The 23742-nt window shown below is 42.1% G+C and overlaps 1 pseudogene; it reads left to right on the forward strand.

Moving 5' to 3' along the window:
* The first annotated feature begins 278 nt into the window (after nucleotides 1–278).
* On the forward strand, nucleotides 279–17372 carry LOC118026223 (annotated as a pseudogene).
* The last annotated feature ends 6370 nt before the right edge of the window (nucleotides 17373–23742 follow it).

Here is a 23742-nt window from a genome sequence, read left to right on the forward strand (position 1 = left end):
AACACAAAATTCACACACACACACACACCATCCAATGAGGCTCTGATATTAATTTCCTTCCCCTCATTGCCAATTGTCTGTCTAGAAAGCTCTGGGCCAAGCAGGGTATAACAGAATTATTTCCTCAATAGTCAAGTTGCCTAGCTCCCTGAGGATTAAATATTAAGTATTTCAAACATGTGAAGAAATCTAAGTAACTGCATCCAGACTTGACTTTAAGGGCCATGTCAATGTTAAGAGTCATACCCTTAACATGGTGTTAATTTGCTGGTATTGGCATGGGCGCATTAGAGTGCCATGTAGAACAATTCATCCCTCGTGTTTGGAAGATAAATGGAGGTAAGAATGCTTTTGCTCTACTTTTAAATTCAGCCAATGATTCCATGGAAGTTTCTGCTTCTTTCTTGATACTTCCCATTATTTTCCAACTCCTAATTTTTGCCTTATGGACCTGGAGCAGGGTAGTAGGCAGGGCTCCTGGGGATTCTTGTGTGGAGGCAGGCAGGGTTCTGAATGGTGAGGAAGGCTGGAGGGCTTTGTTGGAGTAGGTTCTGGGGAAGAATGGTCTGAGCTGGGTGGCTCTCTTTAAATAAACTGGTGGCCTCTATTGGAGTCCTCAAGCCTTCGAGGACTGCTAAGTGAACTGGGCTCCCCTCTAACTATATGACACAGCTATAGATCTCCACCAGGAGAGAAATGATTAGGGGTACTGCTGGCTATGCAAGGCCCCAGAAATTAAATATCCAGTGCCTGCTGGATTCCTATATCTTATAGGGCAAGAGGTGGTGAGGGCAGTTTATTAATTCTAGTCCAATATTATGAATTTCACCTTAATTTGAGAATGGGTTTATCAGCATCATATACAGTTGTGTTTCAGCTGTAGCTCTCCATTGGGATAAACTGGAAAACTTTTTTTTTAAGGATTTTATTTATTTATTTGAGAGGGAGGGAGAGAGAGAGAGTGCACACGAATGGGGGGAAGAGCAGAGGGAGGGGGAGAGGGAGAAGCAGGCTCCCCGCTGAGCTGGGAGCCTGATGCGGGGCTCGATCCCAGGACCCTGAGATCATGACCTGAGCCAAAGTCAGACACTTAGCCCACTGAGCCACCCAGGCGTCCCTCAACTGAGAAACTTTTTAAAAAACACCAATGCTTGGGCTTCTTTCCAGATCAGTTGAATTAGAGTCAAAAGACAACAGTTTCCCCTTGGCCTTGGTAATTACCCAAATGCAACAAGGAGGATGAGAAGCAGAAATGTAAATGCCATTTTTGATATGTTTAGGAGATACCTATAATCATGAACCACAAAGTATGTGGGAGGGTTGTATGAGATAGGAGTCCTCATGGCTGCAGAACTCAGACCACGTCAACAGAAGATAGTTCTCCAAAGCATGGGCACACCTTGGTTGGAAAGGTAAAAACGTGTTTGGATTAATAGGAGTAGGGTTGGCAAGCTGGCAGCAGAAGCTTCCCTGTGACCCTATTACCTTCTATAACTCCACCTCCTCTGTTTCTAAGTCACTCCTTTGAAGATCCTAATACCTCTGTTTCTAAGTCACTCCTTTGAAGAATCCTTCAACAGTCCCCTACTGGACAAGCCATTAATACTTTCCTGTTGCCCTCACCCACCTCATATCTTCCTTCCCTTGCTTCCTTTCCTTCCGTGGTCAACTATTTGAATTAGTTATTTGCACACACCCTCAACTTCCCTGCCCTGTTTTCACTTCCTCTTACTCACCTTGGAAAACTCTAACCCTGCTTTAATTGAACTTTCCCCATTCTGAGCTTTGACTTGTGCTGCGGAATGTGGGTGGAGAAAACCCCATGTTTCTGAGTCTCACTTTAAATTCTTCATGTCGAGCAGGCTCTTAACCTTGCCTGGTTATCAACTATATTTCCTTGGTCCTTTCAACCTCTTGCTCTTCTAGATGACTTCATGTTTATCTTCAAAGCCCAACATCTCCACACACTTCCACCCAGATTCACTGTTTCCTATGCATAGGAAAAAAAAAAAAAAAGAATCAATCAGGAAATAGAAGACTCAGCTCTCAGTCTTGTAGCCCTATAAACTGACTTTTTTTACTCTCTGGCAGCCATGGAAGGACTCTGCTCAAGGGAATCTGCTGTGAAGTGTGTAGTTGGCTGACGGCCTCCAGTCAACACACTTATGGTTTTACTGCAGAGTTTACTTGGAGAGCCCTCTATTCCCCGACACCTCTTCTTTTTTTTTTTTTTTTGAGATTTTATTTACTTATTTGTCAGGGGGAGAGAGAGAGAGAGAGAGCACATACGCACATGTGTGAGAGAGCACGAGTAGGAGGAGGGGCAGAGGGAGAAGCAGGCTCTGCGCTGAGGAGGGAGCCTGATGTGGGACTGGATCCCAGGACCCTGGGATCATGACCTGAGCGAAAGGCAGATGCTGAACCCACTGAGCCACCCAAGCGTCCCTTCCCCCACACTTCTACTCCCCTTCTTCGGCTTCTCCCAGCCAATGACTGAGCATCACGAGAGTACTAGAGTACTCTCATTTTTGCCCCACATGTGATTCTTCTAACGGGCAATCTCTGCTCAAAGACTTCCTGTTGACCCAGTCAAGACTTTCTGAGTAGCACTGCAATCTGAGTGTCTTCCTACCCAATCGTCTTTTTTTTTCCTCTATTTTTTAAAGCTTTATGGAGATAAAATTCACATACCATACACTGCACCTATTTACAGTGTTCAACTCAATCATTTTTTTATAGCTACAGAATTGTGCAACCATCATCACCATCGATTTTAGAACATTTTCATTAAACAAAAAGGAAACTGATACCCTTTAGCCTTCACCGTTCAAACTGCCAATCCCCTACAGCCTTGGACAACTGTGAATTTACTTTCTGTCTCTATAGATTTGCTCCTCCTGGATAATTCATATAAACACAGTCTTGTAATATGTGGTCTTCTGTGACTGGCTTCTTTCACTTAGCATGTTTTCAAGACTCATCCATGTTATAGCATTTATCATTACTTCCTTTTTATTGCTGAATAACAATTTGTTATATGGATATACCATATTTTATTTATCCACTCATCAGTTGATAGATACTTGAGTTGTTTCCACTTTTTGCCTATTATAAATAATAGTGCTGTGAATATTTGTGTGCAAGTTTTTGTGAGGACATTTGTTTCCATTTCTCTTGGGTATATTCCTAGGAGTGGAATAATGTTGGTCCATGGGATAACTCTGTTTTTAACTTTTCAGGGAACTACCCAATTCTCTTCTATTTCTTCTTCTCTTTCACATGTCTCAGACTTGCATCATGGTCTGAAGGCTCTTCCCACCTACCTTCCCACCTTTCTCTCTTATCCTTCGCAAGCATATATCCCAATAAATCCCTTGCACATCTAATTTTATCCTGGCATCTGCTTCTCATAGGACCTAAACTTACACATCCTGGATGAATGCTCTATGCTGCCATGTAAGGCCAAATATTTCATTTGTGATCTAGATCTATTTCCTCTTCCTATTCAAGGACACAGATCCAACAATTCCCCCTCTCCATCCCTCATCATGAATTGTTACCTTGCTACTGAACCATTTCACTGGATTACCTGCATGCTGTTATTTCTCACGATTAATTGTTTAATTAATTAAATCATTCTTCTCTTGGCTTTGCTTCCCCTTCCAGTACTTCCCACATTTCTCTCTTCTCCTTTAATAAAAATACTCCCTACTAGTTGTCTGTAACTTCCATCCTCAGTACTCTGCCCATTCTCTCTTGAATCTATTAGAGCAGGATTTTGCCTCACTAATCTGTAACTGCTTTTGTCAAAGTCATCATCAGTGACCTCCAGTGTTAAATAGAACAGACAATTCTCCATCCTTATCTTACTTGATATGGCAATATTTGATGTAGTTGTTAGTAACTTTTCTTTAAAATACTTTATTTGGCTTCCAGATCACCGTACTATATTGATTTTTCTCCTATTTTACTGGTCCCTCCTTGTCAGTCTCATTTGCTGGTTCCTTGTCATGTCAGCAAACTGTGAACATTGGAGTCTACCAGATCTATGTCATCGGACTTCTTCTCTTTTCTATCTAAATCCACATTCATTCTTTTGGTGACTTCACCTAATCCCATGGCTTTAAATATAATTTCTATGCTTATGACTGCCAATTTATATATTTGGCTCAGACATCTCTGCTAAACTTCAGTCTGGTAGAGTTAGCTCCTTTTTTTTTTTTTTTAAGATTTTTATTTATTTATTTGACAGAGAGAGACACGGCGAGAGAGGGGAACACAAGCAGGGGGAGCGGGAGAGGGAGAAGCAAGCCTCCCACCAAGCAGGGAGCCCGATGCGGGGCTCGATCCCAGGACCCTGGGATCATGATCTGAGCCGAAGGCAGACGCTTAACGACTGAGCCACCCAGGTGCTCCAGGTATAGTTAGCTCCTTATCTGACTTCTCCTTTTGTGTAACTAATAAGCTTCTCATACTTAACATATCCCAAACTGAACTTGTATACCTGCTTCTTACCCAGTCTTCTACATCTCAGTAAAGATAACCATCCTTACAGTAGCTCAGGCCAGAATATTGGAGTCATCTTTGGTGGCTTTCTTTCTCTTACATCCTAGCTCTAATCCACTAGCAAATCTGTTGATTCTAACTTCAGAACATATTTAGAATGCTGTAACTTCTCACTATTTCCAAGGCTACCACTCTGGTCCATTCCAAACCACTTCTCACCTGGCCTTTGTGATAGGCTCCTTAATGGTCTCCGTATTTCTACTTTTGACTCCTACAGTCTACTCTCAACACAACATCTAGAATTATCTGATTAAAATGGAAGTTAGCATACCAAGTATCAAAAGACCTCTTTGGGACAATCAGGTACCATTTCAATATGAATTAGGTAATACATGATATTAAGGAATTATTGGTTTCTTTGTGTTATGATAATGGCATGATAGTTATGTCTTTTTTTTTTAAGATTTTATTTATTTATTTGGCAGAGAGAGACAGCAAGAGACGGAACACAGCAGGGGGAGTGGGAGAGGGAGAAGCAGGCTTCCCGCTGAGCAGGGAGCCCCATGTGGGACTCAATCCCAGGACCCTGGGATCATGACCTGAACCAAAGGCAGATGCTTAACAACTGAGCCACCCAGGTGCCCCGATAGTTATGTTTTTTAAAAAGTGCTTACTTGTTAGAAATATACATAGTTAGAGGTGCACACTAAAATATTTACAGGAAAAAATTACATGATATATGGGGCTTGCAAAAAATGTAGAGGGAGGTAGAAAAAAACAAGATTGGCAAATGTTGATAGTTCTGAAGGTGAGTCATAGGCTTAGGAAAATTTATTATCCTATTTCCAACACTAGAATAGAGGAGGGAAATACCTCCAAAGTTCTCAAGGGAACTAAGGCACAACCAAGAAATGTATGGTAACCAAACTTGTTTAAGTAGAGAAGAAACAGAAAAACATTTTTGAACATGCACTACTTAGAGACCAGTTCTCCTGAACCCTTCTTGAAGAAACCACTAAAGGATGAACTGACAAATAAACAGAGAAACTATAGCAAAATGACTGATGACTGTTCCCTCCCTGTTATTGTAGGACTAAGAATACCATAAATGTGGAGGTTATAGCTGTAGAACAGAATGTAAATTTTTGAAAGAAACCACATAAGTTATGAAAACAGTTCCAATACTACCCACTTTTAAACTCAAATGACATCTATTTTAAGAGAACATCCTTCTTGGGAAGACAGCTAACTTCAAATGGCAACTTGAATACTTAATGGTTACGTTATTTTGGGCCAGTTAACTTCACTGCATTTCATTTCTTGTCTGTAAAATAGACATACTAATCCTTGCCTAATAGAATATACAGCAAAATAATGAAAAGTTCACTCATTCAATAGTTATTGGTACCTACGAGCTACCAGGCACTGTCCTAGGTGCTAGGTATACAGTATGAATATAACATACTTGGATCTTAACCTCCTACTTGAGAAAAGACAGACAAGTAAATAAATTAAATATATTGTATGTGAAATGGTAAGAAGTGGTATGGAGAAAATCAAATCAAGGAACTGGTGTAGGGAGTGGTGTACTGAGGGCTAGGAGACATTGCAATTGCAATTTCATCAGTGTTTCTTAGCACCTGCTATGTGTCCAGCTTTGAATGGTACTGGATACGCACTGGGAAATGAGACAGATATTTCTGCCTTCACATTCTACAAGGGAGTCTTTGGGTTCTTTTGCAATGAACTCTTCTTACACATGTCCTACCCGACAAGAGATAAGTGCATTGCTTGGGCTGCATCATCTTTGATACCTTCGTAACTTATAGAACATGGTATTTAGATTTGATGATTGTATCTAATCAGTGATCTTTAACTTCTGTAAGGTTCTTCAACACTTCATGATTTTAGAATTTGTTTCATTTGTATTAAGCGTACCCAATGCTATTTGACTTCAATTCATTGCATTGTAACTTAATATAACCTTAATAAAATTATGGGCTTCCATATGATCTAGGCATTATACAGTAACTATTCAAATATGCACAAGTTTAATACCTAAGAATAATTGAAGAAAAATTGGAGTTGTATTCTTTTTTTAAGGTTTTATTTAAATTTGTTAGTTAAAAGTGTCAGGTGTACAATATAGTGATTCAACACTTCCATTCAACACCCAGTGCTCATCACAAAATACCTTCTTAATCCCCATCATCTATTTAACCCATCCCCCCACCAAGCTCCACTCTGGTAACCCTCAGTTTGTTCTCTATAGTTAGAGGTCTGTTTCTTGGTTTGCCTCTCCCTCTATTTTTTTCCCCGTTGCTTGTTGGTTTTGTTTCTTAAATTCCACATGAGTGAAGTGGTATTTGTCTTTCTTTGACTGACTTATTGTGCTTACATCATACTCTCTAGCTCCATCCATGTTGCAAATGGCAAGCGTTCATTCTTTTTTATGTCTGCATAACATTCCATTGTATAAATGTACCACATCTTCTTTATCCATTCATCAATTGTTGGACATTTGGGATGCTTCCATAATTTGGTTATTGTAGATAATGCTGTTATAAACTTTGGGGTGCATGTATCCCTTTGAATTAGTATTTTTGTATTCTTCGGGTAAATACCTAGTAGAGCAATTGCTAGATTGTAGGGTAGTTCTATTTTTAACTTTTTGAGGAACCTGCATACTAGAGTGGCTGTACCAGTTTGCATTCCCACCAATAGTGAAGAGGGTTCCCCTTTCTCCACATTCTCACCAGCACCTGTTGTTTCTTGTGTTGTTAATTTGAGCCATTCTGACAGGTGTGAAGTGACGTCTCATTGTAGTGTTGATTTGTTTTCCCTGATGATGACTGATGTTGAGCATCTTTTCATGTGCCTGTTGGCCATCTGGATGTCTTCTTTGGAAAAATGTCTGTCCGTGTCTTCTGCCCATTTTTTAGTTGGATTGCTTTGGGTAGTATAGACATTTTTTTTTTTTAAAGATTTTATTTATTTGACAGAGAGACACAGCAAGAGAGGGAACACAAGCAGGGGGAGTGGGAGAGGGAGAAGCAGGCCTCCCGCTGAGCAGGGAACCCGATGCGGGGCTCGATCTCAGGACCCCAGGATCATGACCTGAGCCGAAGGCAGACGCCCAACGACTGAGCCACCCAGGTGCCCCTAGTGTAGACATTTTAACAATATTTGTTCTTCCAATCAATGAGCATGGAATGTTTTTCCATTTCTTTATGTCATCTTCAATTTTATTCTTCAGTGTTTTATAGTTTTCAGAGTACAGGTCTGTTGCCTCTTTGGTTAAGTTTATTCCTAGGTATCTTACAGTTTGGGTGCAATTGTAAATGGAATTGATTTCTTAATTTCTCTTTCTGCTGCTTTATTACTGGTGTATGGAAATGGAACAGATTTCTGTACATTGATTTTGTATCCTGTGACCTTACTGAATTCGTGTATCAGTTCTAGCAGTTTTTTGGTGGAGTCTTTTGGGTTTTCTATATTTAGTTTCATGTCATCTGCAAATAGTAAAAGTTTTACTTCTTCCTTATAATTTGGATGCCTTTTCTTTCTTTTTCTTTTCTTTCTTTCTTTTTTTTTAGAGGGGGGCAGGGGCAGAGGGAGAGGGAGAGAGAGAATCTTAAGTAGGCTCTATGCCCATTTCGGAGCCTGACACGGGGCTTGATCTCACAAGCTGAGATCATGACCTGAGCTGAAATCAACAGTTGGTCATGTAACCAACTGAGCCACCCTGGTGCCCCACCTTTTATTTCTTTTTGTTGTCTACCTGCTGTGGCTAGGGCTTCCAGTACCATGTTAAATAACAGTGGTGAGAGTGGACATCCCTGGCTTGTTCCTGACTGTAGAGGAAAAGCTCTCAGTTTTTCCCCCATTGAGGATATTAACTTTGGGTTTTTCATAGATAACCTTTATTATATTGAGGTATGTTCCCTCTAAATCTACTTTGTGGAGGGTTTTTATCATGAATGGATGTTGTACTTTGTCAAATGCTTTTTCTGAATCTATTGAAATGATCATCATATGGTTCTATCCTTTCTTTTATTAATGTGGTGTATTATGTTGATGGATTTGTGAATATTGAACCACCCTCGCAACCCAAGAATAAATCCCACTTGATCATGGTGAATGATTCTTTTAATGTATTGTTGGATTTGGTTTGCTGGTATTTCATTGAGAATTTTTGCATCCATGTTTATCAAGGTTATTGGCCTGTAGTTCTCTTTTTTAGTAGGGCCTTTGTCAGGTTTGGGTATCAGGGTAATGCTGGCCTCATAGAATGAATTTGGAAGTTTTCCTTCCATTTCTATTTTTTGGAATAGTTTGAGAAGAATAGGTACTAACTCTTCTTTAAATATTTGATAGAATTCACTTGCGAAGCCCTCTGGCCCTGAACTTTTGTTTGTTGGGACATTTTTGATTACTGATTCAATTTCTTTGCTGGTTATTGGTCTGTTCAAGTTTTCTATTTCTTCCTGTTTCAGTTTTGGTAGTTTATATGTTTCTAGGAATTTATCCATTTCTTCCAGGTTGTCCAGTTTGTTGGCATATAGTTTTTCATAATATAATTTTATTTCTGTGGTATTGGTTGTTATTTCTCCTGTCTCATTTGTGATTTTATTTATTTGGGTCCTTTCTCTTTTATTTTTGGTAAGTCTGGCTAGGGGGTTATCAATTTTATTAATTCCATTGAAGAACCTGCTCCTGATTTCATTAATCTGTTCTATTTTTCTTTCAGTTTCAATATCACTTTTTTCTGTTCTAACCTTTATTATTTCCTTCCTTCTGCTAGCTTTAGACTTCTCTTGTTGTTCTTTTTCTAGCTCCTTTAGGTGTAAGATTAGGTTGTTTATTTGAGATTTTTCCTTCTTGAGGTAGTCCGTCCTGTATTGCTATATAATTCTCTCAGGGTCGCTTCTGCTGCATCCCAAAGGTTTTGGACCATCATGTTTTCATTTTCATTTGTTTCCATGTACTTTTTTAATTTCTTCTTTGATTTCTTGGTTGATCTGTTCATTGTTTCTTGGTTGATCTGTCCATGTATTTGTGGTCTTTCCAAATTTTTTCTTGTGGTTGACTTCTAGTTTCATAGTGCTGTGGTCGGAAAAGGTGGATGGTATGACTTCAGTCTTTTTGTATTTTCTGAGGCCTGTTTTGTTACTTAATATGTGATTTGTTCTGGAGAGTGTTCCATGTGCACTTGAAAAGAATGTGTATTCTGCTGTTTTATGATGGAATGTTCTTAATATGTCCATTAAATCCCTCTGGCCCAGTGTGTCATTCAAAGCCATTGTTTCCTTGTTTATTTTCTGTTCAGATGATCTATTGATGTGAGTGGGGTCTTAAATTCTGCCATGATTATTGTGTTATTATCAATTAGTTCCTTTATGTTAGCTATTAATTGTTTTATATTTTTGGCTCCTCCCACTTTGGGTGCATAAATATTTACAGTTGCTATTCTTCTTGTTGGATAGTCCCCCTTATGATTATAATACCCTTCTCTGTCTCTTTTTACAGTCTTTGTTTTTTTTTTTAAAAGATTTTATTTATTTATTTGACAGAGAGAGACACAGTGAGAGCAGGAACACAAGCAGGGGAGTGGGAGAAGGAGAAGCAGGCTTTCTGCTGAGCAGGGAGCCCGATGCGGGGCTCGATCCCAGGACCCTGGGATCATGACCCGAGCCGAAGGCAGACGCTTAACGACTGAGCCACCCAGGCGCCCCTACAGTCTTTGTTTTAAAGTCCGTTTTATCTGATATAAATATTGCTACTCTGGCTGTCTTTTGACATCCATTTGCATGATAAATGTTTCTTCACCCTCTCACCTTCAATCTGCAGGTGTCTTTTAGTCTAAAAAGTCTCTGTCTCTCTCTTTTTTTTAGAGAGAGAGATTAAAAGAGCATGTGAACAGGGGTGGAGGGGCAGAGGGAGAGAGAGAGAATCTTAAGCAGGCTCCACACTCAGTGTGAGCTCAGCACAGGCTTGATCTCACAACCCTGAGATCATGACCCAGTCAAAATCAACAGTTGGCTGCTTAACCAATGGAGCCACCCAGGCTCCACTAAGATGAGTCTCTTGTAGGCAGCATATCAATGGGTCTTGGTTGTTTTCTTCCATTCTGGCATGCTGTATGTTTTGATTAGAGCATTTAGTCCATTTACAAGTAATTATTTATACATATGTATTTATTACCATTTTATTACTCGTTTTGTCATTGTTTCTGGAGATTTTCTCTGATTCTTTCTTGTCTTTGTCACTTTTGGTCTCTCCTTTGCACTGAGACAGTCCCCTTTAATATTTCTTGCAGGGCTGATTTGGTGGTCATGAACTTCTTTAGCTTTTGTTTCTCTGGGAAACTCTTTATCTCTCCTTCTATTCTGAATGATAGCTTTGTTGGTTAGGGTATTCTTGGCTGCAACTTTTTCCTGTTCAGCACGTTGAATATATCATACCACTCCCTTCTGGCTTGCCATGTTTCTGTTGAGAAATCTCTAGCTTGCCTTATGGGTTCTCCCCCATGTAAGTTAAAGACTTCTTTTGTGTTGCTACTTTTAAGATTTTTTCATTATCTCTGTATTTTGTAAATTTAATTACAATATATCTTGGTGTTGGCCTGCTTTTGTTGATTTTGATGGGAGAGCTCTGTGCTTCTAGGATTTGGATGTCTGTTTCCTTCCACAGATTAGGAAACTCTTCAGCTGTTATTTGTTGAAATAAATTTTCTACCCTCTTTTCTCTCTCTTCTTTTGGGACTCCTACCATATGAATGTTATTTTGTTCGATGGAATCACTGAGTTCTCTAAGTCTGTTCTCGTGTTGCATAATTCTTCATCCTCGCTTTTGTTCAGCTTTATTATTTTCCATTATTTTTTCTTCTAAGTCACTGATTCTAAGTCGCTTCTTGCAGTCTGCTGTTCATTGTATCAAGCCTGTTTCCAGCCTTGTTTATTGCATTCTTCATCTCTGATTGATTCTTTTTTAAATCTTCTATCTCTGTGGTGACGGTCTCACTGATGTCTTCTTTTCTCTTCTCAAGCCCAGTGACTATCCTTATGACTGTTGCTGTAAATTCTCCTCCAGGCAGGCTACCTCTATCTGTTTCGCTTAGATCTCTGGTCTTATCTTGTTCTTTCATTTGGGATATATTCCTCCATCTTGGCATTTTATCTAAGTCTCTGCCTTCTTCTCTGTGTTAGAAAAGGCTGTTCGTGTCTCTTGCTCCTGCAGAGCTCTCTGGTCGGGATACATGATGTGAGCAGGGGTTTGTGTTGGTCTTCTCAGGGAGGGGTCCACCATGCTGGGACTGAGACAAGGTTGACTGAGAGCGAATAATTTCCCTTCTGTGTGCCCTAGACACCTTCCAGATGCTGTTTCCATGCTATCTGCCCTGGGTTATTTGCCTGCCTTCTCTCCAAGAACAGGGCAGTACCCTCAGGGCTCTATCCCAGTCAAGCTCACTGACCTTTAAAACTCAGGCTTTAGGGGCGCCTGGGTGGCTCAGTCATTGAGCGTCTGCCTTCGGCTCAGGTCATGATCTCAGGGTCCTGGGATCGAGCCCCGCATCGGGCTCCCTGCTCAGCCGGGAGCCTGCTTCTCCCTATGCCACTCCCCCTGCTTATGTTCTTTCTCTCTAGCTGTCTCTCTCTGTCAAATAAATAAATAAAAAATCTTAAAAAACAAAAACAAAAACAAAAACCTCAGGCTTTAATCCCTACTGGTTGCAAGAACTCATGAAATTCAGCCTCTCTCATTTTCCAAGCCAATGGCTTTGGGGAAATGTTCTCCTTGTGCATTCCTGTGTGTGCTCCCCTCTCTCTCTTTCTCTCTGTCTCTCTCTCTCCCTTCTCTGGGACCATGGCTCCCTCCCCTCTGCATTGTGATCCAATTCTCCCCTAAAGCATGTCTCCACACTTCTTACCTTCTTCAATGTGACCTCTTCTCTCCCTTTAGTTGTGGAGTTTGTTCTGCCAGTCTTTAGGTCAATTTCTGGGGTATTTAGGATGATTTGATAGTTATCTAGTTGTGTTTGCGGGACAAGAGGAGCCTAGGGTCCTCCTACTCTGCCGCCATCTTGAAAATCGAGTTGTTTCCTTAAGGGCATAAAAGTGCATCTTATTTATAACATAAAGCAAAATATTTTAAAATTATCTTTTGCTATTCATCTCTTGTTTCCCTACACATACTGCAGCAACATGAAATAAAGATCTCTTCTTTTTGCTCATCTCTCAAGTCAGGTTCTATATTTGGGCCTTACATATCTTTCACCATTCCCTGCCCCCCTTCTCTGCACCATCTGTTTATTCTGAAAGTCAGTCTAAGCTCTTTCGCTATTTCTTTTCTTTTCACTTCACCCATTATATGGATTCCCTACAACAGCAGTTCTTAAACTTTTACATGCATCAGAATCATCTAGAAGTCTTGTTAAAACACAAATGGCTCAGCCTCACCTCCAGAATTTTATACAGGAGGTTTGAGTCTGGGCTTAAGTGTTTACGTTTCTGACAAGTGCCCAGGTGGTACCCACGCTGCTCATCCAGGCACCACAGTTTGAGAACCACTGCTCCACAACATAGGAGCATCTGGAGCTGTTCCAACAAATAAGAATCTGTCCCTGGGTAGAAGTCTTTGTTATACGTTGTATGTAAATAATGTTACATGATCCCTTTAGAACTCAATGAGTCAGCTTCCATCACCATATTTAACATTCTTTAAGTAGGGATGTGCATTCAATAGACTCTGCTGTAAGACGACAAGAATAAAGGAAATAATATTTATTGCTTGATTTCCTATTCAGGAGACAGTAGAATGTGGGTGGCCCTGAAGCCAGGCCTTCTGGGTTCAGTCGTGGCTTTGCAGGATTTTAGGAAGACCCTAGGAAAGTTGTTTTTTTGTGCCTCAGTTTCTTCCTTTTGAAATAAAGGTAATGAAATGAACCATCTCATAGAGTTGTTGTGAGGCTCAAATGATTTAACACATGAAAAGTCCTTGATAAATGACTGGTGTGTTGTATGTACTTTGATGTCATCTATTATTATTATTATTATCAGGAATTTACTGAGTGTTTTTTATGTGTTATATCATTGTAACTTAAAATCAGTCCTAAAAGGTAAGCACTCCTAATATTCTAATGGGGAAGACCAGGAAACAGAAGTTCAGAAAGGCTGAATAACTGATCAAGGTACCCGAGACAGTAAAAATCCCGGGTCTTTGTATGTCACCAGTGTTTGCCCAAAGAAATAATTTTCTCCCATAAGAAAAATGGAATAAGGCAGCTGATTTCAGAAGTATATTTGAATGTGATTGAATAATTACTTGCTTGGTCAAGATGGTTGGTGAATTTTACAATCTAGTATTATTATGTCTACTTTAAAGGGTATTAAAGACAAGTGGAGGCAAGGATGGGTAGACATATTAGCAAATGTGTGACATTTGTAAAGAACCTATCACATAACAGGTGTTTAATAGATATTTGCTGAACTATTGGAATTAATGTGATTTGGAATTAAAATTACCTAAAATTAAGGATTTATAATATCCAGAGTTAGTGAGATTACAGAGAAATGGGCATTGATATGCTACTATGAGATTTTTGAAAGTCAATTTGGCAAGAGCCACCAAATTTTAAATATGTATTTCCTTTGGCCCAAGCAGCCCAGTGTCTATCCTAGGAAATACCTTTGTGCCCATGAAATACATATATAATGGTGTGCAAATTTAGCACTGCTTATAATTGTGAAAATTACAAAACTAAATGTTGATAAATGGGGGCATTATTTAATAAATTGTGAGTCACCTGTTTTATTGAACACCGTATAAGAGTTAAAAAGCACAAGGGACAGCAATACAAGTTGAATGAAAGGCCTCTAGTATGTGTTAAGTGAAAAAATGGTCACATAATGGTGTGGAATTACCCATTTTGTTTACAGAGCCCAAAACTACATCTATAGGAGATATGCAGGAAAATGCTTAGGAAAAAGTCTGAAAAGTGACGCACAAGATAGTCATCAGGGGTTACCTCTGGCAAGGGAGGAGGGACACGAGGAACTTCTACTTTGTACACTTTACAGTCTATATTATTTGGAACGTTTACTTGTGAGATCAAAAAAGAAAAAAGTAGCTTGCTCAACAAATGTTCTCAGTCCCTTAATAAGGATAATAGATAATAGGATAATAGATGCATGATTCTTGCTAAATACTTTATTACTTGTAGTGCTGTCGATTCCCAGAACACGTCCTGTGAGTAGTTCAAGAGCTGAATTGGCATCTGAGTGGAAAGCACACGAAACTAAAATCTTTGTAGCATTAGACTGTCTGACCAAGAGTTTGCCTTTGGACTATTACACCATTTCATGCTTGCTCTCTGACAGACAAAGGTGACGGTGACAGAAAAGAAAGGAAAAACAAAGACAAACACAAGTAAACAAAAGCACCATTATGCAAAAGGAGAAAGCAAAGCAACAGTATTTTTTTTTTCTCCAAATGAATGGGGGTATCAATGTTCACTTGGAGACAGTGTTAGGTGTGGATAAGAGAAGAGAAAGTTATTCTCCAGGCTTTTCTTAGTTTCAGTTTGAGGAATGTAGGGGTAGTGTATTTCCTATATGGCTGGAACTAAGTATCACAAACCGGGTGGCTTAAAACGACAGAAATTTACTCTTTCACAGTTCTGGAGGCTAGAAGTCTGAACTCAAGGAACTGGCAATGGCCTGCTCTCTCTGAAGCCTTCAGAGGAGATTCCTGCCTTGCCTCTTCCAGTTTCTGGTAGCCTGAGGGCTTCCTTGGTTCAGATGCATCACTCCAGTCTCTGACTCTCTTTCATGTGGCTGTTTTCGCTCCGCATCTGTCTTCTCCACTTCTCACAAGAACACCAGTCGTGGGGCGCCTGGGGGGCTCAGTTGGTCAAGCATCTGACTTCGGTTCAGGTCATGATCTCAGGGTCCTGGGATCAAGCCCATAGTGGGGCTCCCTGCTCAGCGGGGAATCTGCTTCTCCTCTCCCTCTTCCCCTCCTCCCTCCTGTGGTATGTTCTCTCTCTCTCAAATAAATAAAATCTTAAAAAAAAAAAAAAAACACCAGTCCTATTGGATTAGGGACCCCAATGACCTCATCTTAACATGATTACATCTGCAAAGACCCTATTTCCATATAAACCCACGTTCACAGGTCCTGGTGGTTAGGACTTCAACATATCTTCTTGGCAGATACAATTTGTAACTCGCAATTTATAATTCCTAACTGAAGTTTGACCAGTCATTAATAACAGTTATTTAAAGTAGGTGACTTTTGCATACAACTTTGATTCAGTGGGCTTTATTTTTTATTTTATTTATTTATTTGACAGAGAGAGAGAGAGAGAGATCACAAGTAGGTAGACAGGCAGGCAGAGGGAGAGGGAGAAGCAGGACCCCCGCCGAGCAGGGAGCCAGATGCGGGACTCGATCCTAGGACCCTGGGATCATGACCTGAGCCGAAGGCAGACGCCTAGCCGACTGAGCCACCCAGGCGCCCCTGATTCAGTGGGCTTTAAAGTACTTCACAGTGGAGACAGCAGGAGCCCCTTTGCCACCGGCGGCCAGGCTGATCTCCCAGCAGAACCAGGATGCCTCTGTCTCTGTGGGGGGTGGGGGGCCTGGATGGGAAGGTTAGCCAACCAGTGCTGTGGGAGCTAATCCTCCAGGCAGGGCCAGTAATCAACAGCACCCAGGCTGCGGCTTTGCGGAATTCTTGAGTGACGAAGATGCTGACTCTGCCATGAAGATCATGAACCTGGTCAAACTCTGTGGGAAGGTGGACAAGCATCAGCTCACAAGAACCTGGATGTGGGGGCCAACATTGTCATTGGCAATCTGGACCCAGAGATTGATGAGAAGCTGCTTTGTGATATTTCCAACGCCTTTGGGGTGATCTCACAAATCCCCGAGATTATGCGGGACCCCGACACAGGCAACTCCAAAGATTATGCCTTTATAAATTTTGCTTCGTTTGATGCTTCAGAAGCAGCAGTTGAGGCCATGAATGGGCAGTATCTCTGTAACTGCCCTTTCGCTGTGTCCATGCCTTTAAGAAGGACACCAGGGGTGAACATGGTGGCTCAGCGGCAGAACAACTTCTGGCAGCCCAGAACCTACTCTCCCAGGCTGACTGCCCTCATCAGGTCTTTGTAGATTCACCCCCTCCACCCTCAGCCCCCAATTCTCTGGCATCATCATTGGGGTCTGGGCTTCCTCCATCAGGTATGAGTCCTCCTTGGTCCCTCCCACCCCCAGTGCTGCTCCTGGAGCCCTTCCACCTGGAATACTCCTAGCCATGCCCCCATTACCTACACCTCCTGGGGCTGGAGCTGATGGCCCACCGTCAGCAGGAACCCCAGGGGCTAGACATTCTGGACATGGACACTCACATCCTCATCCATTCCCACTATGTGGGATGCCCCATCCAGGGATGGCTCAGATGCAGCTGGCCTACCATGGCCCTCATGGCTTAGGACATCCCCATGCCAGGCCACCAGGCTCTGGGGGGCAGCCACCACCCCAACCACCACCTGGAATGCTTCATCTAGGACCTCCTCTAATGGGCATGCCCCCGAGTGGCCTCTGTTTGGGTCTCCCATGGGTCACCCAGGTCTGTGCCTCCACATGGGATGCGTGACCTCCTCCACTGATGCCCCCTCATGGATACACTGGGCCTCCACGACCCCCACCCGATGGCTACCAGTGGGGGCCCCTCTCTCCACCCAGACCCACCCCCCGGCCTCTAGTTCCCCTCGTGCCTCCTGTTCTGTCTTCCCAGTATCTTTTCAATTCCTTGGACCAATCAGAATTGCAGTAGCTCCCTACAGCTAAGGCACTAATCCCTCTCAGGCTTTTTTTTTTTTTTTTTAAGTGTAATATTTTTCACAGGTTTTATTTTTTTTCTATATTGGTCTTAAGTGTTTTTGCAAATGCACAGAGAAAATAAAACTTAAACTCCTTGTTAAAAAACAAAGTACTTCATAGTCATTCAGCTACAATAATCTCAACAATAGCCCAGAATAACATAAGTGTCTTTTTTTAAGAAAACATAATTCAAGTAAACAAATTCAGGCATGAGCCACTGATGGGTCTCAGGTCTCAAAAAGAACTGAGAGACCAGAAATGTGGATAAAGTAAGACCCCCTAAAGAAGGTGCTCCCTTGGCACCAGCCGCCTATACTGGGGGGAAAACACTGGCTTTTCCTTTGACCAACTCTCATCAGGTAGAGATAAAGAGGTGCAGCCTCCAAACCTTAGAAAGCGAAGGCCTGGAGGGAGAGACAGGGTGTAGGGAGGGGTCTGTTTGTTGAGCAAATATACTTAAGGACAAATTATAGACATTGGGGGTATGTAGCCAGGCAGGAGTAGAAGCTAAAGTTGAGAACTGTTTTAGGCAGCATTTTTTGTCCAGCTGTGTATTTCATAGGTAAAATTGAAATACACAGTATTTAAACACAACAGTATGATGCTTTAATATCAAATTAGGTTTCCCTTGGGTCAATAGTGTTGCTAAAGTGGAGTGACCACTGGAGTGACCACAGCAATGACTATAGCTATGGCCCAGAAGATTCACAAAATTGAGTTACAGAGAAAGTTGGGTGAAGCGTGAGAAAAGAAAACCCAACAGCCCTGAAGGGAGTGATGATTTGGAGGAGGAGGGGAGGGTGAGGAAAATTTCTCTGCAGGACATAGCCACCATACTCAAAGATAGCTAATTTTTGGCTAACCTATGGGTTCCATGTAATGTCTCAGATTGTGACTAATAGTTATATAGTTATGCTTGGTTTTATCATGAAGATAGACTTGCAAATTTGTGGGTAAATTGGATTTTTTAAAAAGATTTTATTTATTTATTTGACAGAGACACAGGGAGAGAGGGAACATAAGCAGGGGGAGTGGTAGAGAGAGAAGCAGGCTTCCCGCTGAGCAGGGAGCCTGATTCGGGGCTTGATCCCAGGACCCTGGGATCATGACCTGAGCCGAAGTCATACACTCAAAGACTGAGCCACCCAGGTGCCTGGTAAATTGGATTTTATTTTATTTTTTAAAGATTTTATTTATTGGGGATTAACATAAGAATAAAAAAAAAAGATTTTATTTATTTATTTGAGAGAGAGGGAATGAGAGACAGAGCATGAGAGGGAGGAAGGTCAGAGGGAGAAGCAGACTCCCTGCTGAGCAGGGAGCCCGATGCGGGACTCGATCCCTGGACTCCAGGATCATGACCTGAGCCAAAGGCAGTCGCTTAACCAACTGAGCCACCCAGGCGCCCGTAAATTGGATTTTAAAAGATGTACATCTTCTCTTGTAATTTGAGAGTATTTTTTTTTCTCTTCTTCTCATCAGTGTGCTATATCTGTCTTACTTCAGATTATTTCATTGCAAGTACTCCATACTAGTAGATCTAGCTTAAGTAAAAAGGAGAAATTTGTCATAAGGAAATATTTTCAAGATACCAAATACAGGAAGTTTCTTTGGGCCTTATAAGGAAGAGGAAACCGAAACACTATGAGGACTCATTCTTGGTGTGCTCTCTCTCTTTTTCTCTCTCCTCTCTTAGGTCCGTGTTAATCTTTTTTTCCCCCACAGCAAATCAGCTATCTGTGCAACTCAATGTATATAAAGAAAGATGGCAACACCACAATGGCAGATTTAACTTTAGAGCATAGGAAGCATCAAGTGAAAAGAAAAGTCTGGGCAACTATCTTTGAATCCCAGTTTGGACTTCTCCAAAAGGGAGACCCCTATTGGCTTAGCATGAGTCACGTGACAACTCATGATGCAATCAAGGGCTGTGGGGGCAGGGTCATGAACAATAACACAGGGGCTAGAGGCTGGCTACTCTGGGTGAAGAGGAGCATTCTTAGAGAAAGAGGCAGAATCCATAATCTAAATAAGAACTCAGGAATTAATGCTCTGTAAACAAACAGTTATGCCAGGGAAATTTCTATTTTTAAGAGTGAATCATGATACAACTCCTTTTATAAAGAAAAATATTTTTAGTGAATTGGTTACTATACCTCTGTTTTAAGTAAAACATTTTTTGTAAAGTAGAGCATAATTATAATAGACATTTTGCATATTTCACCAAATAATTATCCTTACTTGAAGGAGGTTATTAATTCTTGGTTTACAGAGGAGAAAACTTTTGGTTTTCACGCACCAAAGTTAAATGTATCTAGTTATCTCAAGAGAGGGGGAAGGAGGGATCTGTTTGTCAGGAACCCTTTATCTTTGGGACTATAAGGAAGGATGAAAGATCAGGGATATGCTGAAGTGCAGAGGAGGTTTTGGACCCCCCCACCCCATATCTAACCAAACTTTGAAATGAACGATTCTAAAATATCTGGATGGTTCAAAGTAAAAAACACCTTGCTTGCTTGTCTGTCTACCTGATTCACACTCCTGCCTTTGCCTTTGGTTTATATTACTAGACCTGGAATAAATCAGCCTCTCTCCATAGCTACCTCCTTTGCCTTCAGAAAAGTACTCTTCCCTATCTTGGAAAGAAACAAAGTAACTCCCAGTCTATCCCCAACCATTTGCTTGAAACTGTTTCCCTTTCCAAGGACTTTTCTGTATCTTTTTTTGCCCTCACATTTTTTTTTTTTGCTCCTCTTAAGAATGATTTTTTTATTATTTCATCATTTAATGCATAGTTGTTTTTTTTTATCCAAATGCAAGTCTTTGCATTTATCTCTGTACAACTCAGCCGTTATCATTCTAGCCCACACAGTTCTGTGGAATGTGATAAATTGTGACAAATGCTTCAGGATTACTAATAAAATCCAACATATTTCTTATACCTCCCAGCCTGCTGATATCTGTAAATTGACCTTACCACAACTGTAATACGCATTTAATAGCTGTGCTAAGGGTTTGAAAATACTTTTTCACCTAATCTTCCAAATGACTCAAGGAAGGTATTATTACCCTGATGATAGTGATGAGGAAATGGAAGCTTAGAAAATCTAATGGCTTCCTTGGTGAAGGCTGGGATTCAAACCTGGGTCTGCCAGACTCTCAAGCTTAAGTTCTTAAACCCTTGGCCATGTATTTTCAACCTTGGCTTTGCATCAAAACCACCTAAGGACTTTAAAAAGACACAGCAGCCAAAGCCCCATCTGACAACATTGTCACAGTCTTGTTGCAGAGGTGGGTTTGGAGAGTGGTAGTAAGACCCACTGCTGCCACGTTCGGCTGCGGCGCAAGTACAGGATCTTACTGTGTGCCGCACACACCTCCCCATACGTGACAATGATCTAATTTTTACTTTTAGATATGGCCACACGATCAGTTTTGAATTGAAATATGTAAGCCGCCGACCCACATTTCTTATTTCTCCACATTGCGTGAAAGAATGTCACGAAAGACTTGGTCACATTTGTCTCTTGGGGGGCACCTGGATGGCTCAGTTGGTTAAGTGTCCGACTTGATTTCGACTCAGGTCATGATCTCAGGGTCATGGGATTGAGCCCTGCTTCGGGCTCCACCTTGGGCATGGAACCTGCTTAAGATTCTCTCTCTTCCACTCCCTCTGCCCCACTGCCCCACACTCTCTAAAAAAAAAAAAAAATTCTCTTGGAATTCTCTTTTATCCTTATTAAAAATGGGGGTATCTTTCTGAAATGTTTGCCCTGGGAGCAACTTTCTAGCTATGCCACTACCAGGATCACATCAAGAGCTAAAAAAATTCTCTACAGGGTGAAAAGAGCTCAACATTCCAGGTCAGTATTGACTTAAAAATCATACTATTTCAGTGAGAAGAGACACTTCCACTCTCTGAGTGACACTCAGGAGGTCACTTCATCTCTCTGGGCAGGTAGATAGATTTCTCAATTCTATAAACCTAAGAATAATATATTTTCTTTCCAGTCCACCTGTCTTCCATATCCAAATCACTTTTATAGAAAAAAATTCCCTTTGTAGAGGCCGCTTTCGGGGGCAAACAGGCTTGAGCAATGGAATGTAGAAAAGGTCCATCAGGGGACCCACTTCAAAATACCCAGAGGCCCTAACTGACCAGTAGGCTATGTACACCTCGGCACAGTTACCAAAAAAGGGAGAATTCCATACGTTGGCATACCTCTTCATCTTCCCCCTTTGAAAAACAGCCCCCACCCACTACCTCGCTGCAGACAGCCCCTCCTTTGCTGTCCTGTCCACAGCTCCCTTCCGGTGTATTCCATAAACTTGTATCTCCTTTGTTCTGTCTTAGGTGAACTCTTGCACCTCCTGTACCACTGGCTCCCACCTGATCTTCACCCTGCATTTCGGGGGCCCCCAGCCTATCAAGAGACACCTCATTTAGACACCACACCCTTCCCCCACAAGAAACCCTGAATATTCACTTTTTAACGTGGCTTCCCCCCTGCAAACAGGCAGTGGCCAGTAACAGACACCAGGTCTGGTTGAATAAACATGTAGTGTAAAATATAGAAACATCACTCACTGCAGTGAATGCATCTGCACTGTTTCAGTTCATAAAACGGGCATTTTTTTTTTTTCTCACCAAAGAGAATGTTTCCGTTTCCACAGTTCAGAGAGATGATTTTAATCTTAGCTGTGACATGAAGGACAACTCTGCCATTTTATCTTTTTTGCGTGGGTCTGTGTTCTGGTTTCTACTCCAGTAACAGTTTTTGTTTGCAGGAAAAGGGAACTCACATGGTGATTGCTGCTTGTGATTTCAGCCTTTATATTCTAAGCAGATTTTAGATTTGCCATTGACTCACAACTATTTCTGATTCCTTTTTAGATATTAAAAATAAGAACTCTCCAGCGTATTTTGCTTGTAAAACAGTAGCCATAGGAATGCAATTCTCTTGTAAATCCCTCCCTCTTATGAGAAAACAAGAGCTGTCATTCATTATTTACTTTAAAGGAGTCAGTGTGAATTCAAGTCATTTCCTATCCTGCTATCATTTGCTCAAAGACCTTTTGCAATGGGTCTTACGTAAGAAGAAATGCAGGAGTTGCTTTGGTGAGTTGAAAAGAAATCATTAAATTCAAGTTAGACCTGAATCTCAGCATCCTTTGTGAATGGAGAAACAGGGGCTATAAACTCATCAGGTCTTTCAGACAGAAAGAGGGCTAATAAGTGAAAAAGACCCTACACAGTTGGGCCCCAGGCTACCCCTTTGGACTCATCACTTTCCACTGCCCTCTCCTTCCTTGTCCTCCGGCCACAGAGACCTCTTTCCTGGTCCTTGAACTTGTCAAGCACATTCCTTTCTCGGAGTCTTTGCCTTTGCTTGTCCCTCTGCCTGAAACTCTCTTCCCATGCAGTCAGAGAACTGGCTCATTTTCATCCTTCACATCTCTGCTCAAATGTCACTTACTCTAGGAGGTCTCTCCTGGCCACCCGCACTAAAATAGCACACTGCCTCCTCACTTTGTATTCCTTTACTTTGTATTATTTTTCTTAGTTGCAGTTATACACTGGCATATGATACATTTAAAGTATGCTTGTCTCTTTATCAGAATACATGCTCCAGTAGAGCAAGTAGAATGCGGGGTGCGATTACATAGCAGCATCCTTGGGGCCTTTGCAGCCCAGCACCTGGTAGATGCTATGCGAATATTTGTTGAACGAATGAATGGGGCTTTTGGGGGACGGTGGGCTTTGTTTCTCCTCATTAGCTGGATCTTGTCGCCAATCCGCAGGCAGCTGGGCGCCTCGTCCCACCCTCACCCTTTTCTTGCAGAGGTGATGGATTGGAGCCAGGCGCTCGGGATTGCACTTGCACAAAACGGCGCCTGTGAACGTTGCCCCAACCCTCGGCGCCACTTCCCCTCGGCCTAGAGGCCTGGACTGGGGAAGGTGAGGTCTGCTGCACGCGGAACGTGGAAGCGAAAGCAGAAGGGGAACGAACACCAGTGCACTGGAGGATAGCGTTGTGGTGCCAGGCTGCGTGCAGGGGGCACCTTCCCGGCCTGGCTGATTCATTCCCAGCCGCCCCCACGGCGGGCGGCGGCCGCACACACGCCCATCTGGGGAGGGCCGGGCCCAGCGCCGGCGCCAGGCTCCTGCGGGGTCTGGGGCCCAGGTAGCCAGCTCTGGCTCGACTTCCCCGCCCGTTCACTCCCCGGGAACGCCCCGGGACGCTCCGCGCGCTCCCGCCGACTTCCCGGGAAGCCCAGGTCGGCCGCGGCGAGCCCGGCGGCGCGCGCGTGCCCGGAGGAGGGCGGCGCGGCGGCGCGGCGGCGCGGC

This window comes from Mirounga leonina, unplaced genomic scaffold (genome assembly GCF_011800145.1).
Source record: "Mirounga leonina isolate KUSES-001 unplaced genomic scaffold, KU_Mleo_1.0 Mir_224, whole genome shotgun sequence".
NCBI classification, from domain to species: domain Eukaryota; kingdom Metazoa; phylum Chordata; class Mammalia; order Carnivora; family Phocidae; genus Mirounga; species Mirounga leonina.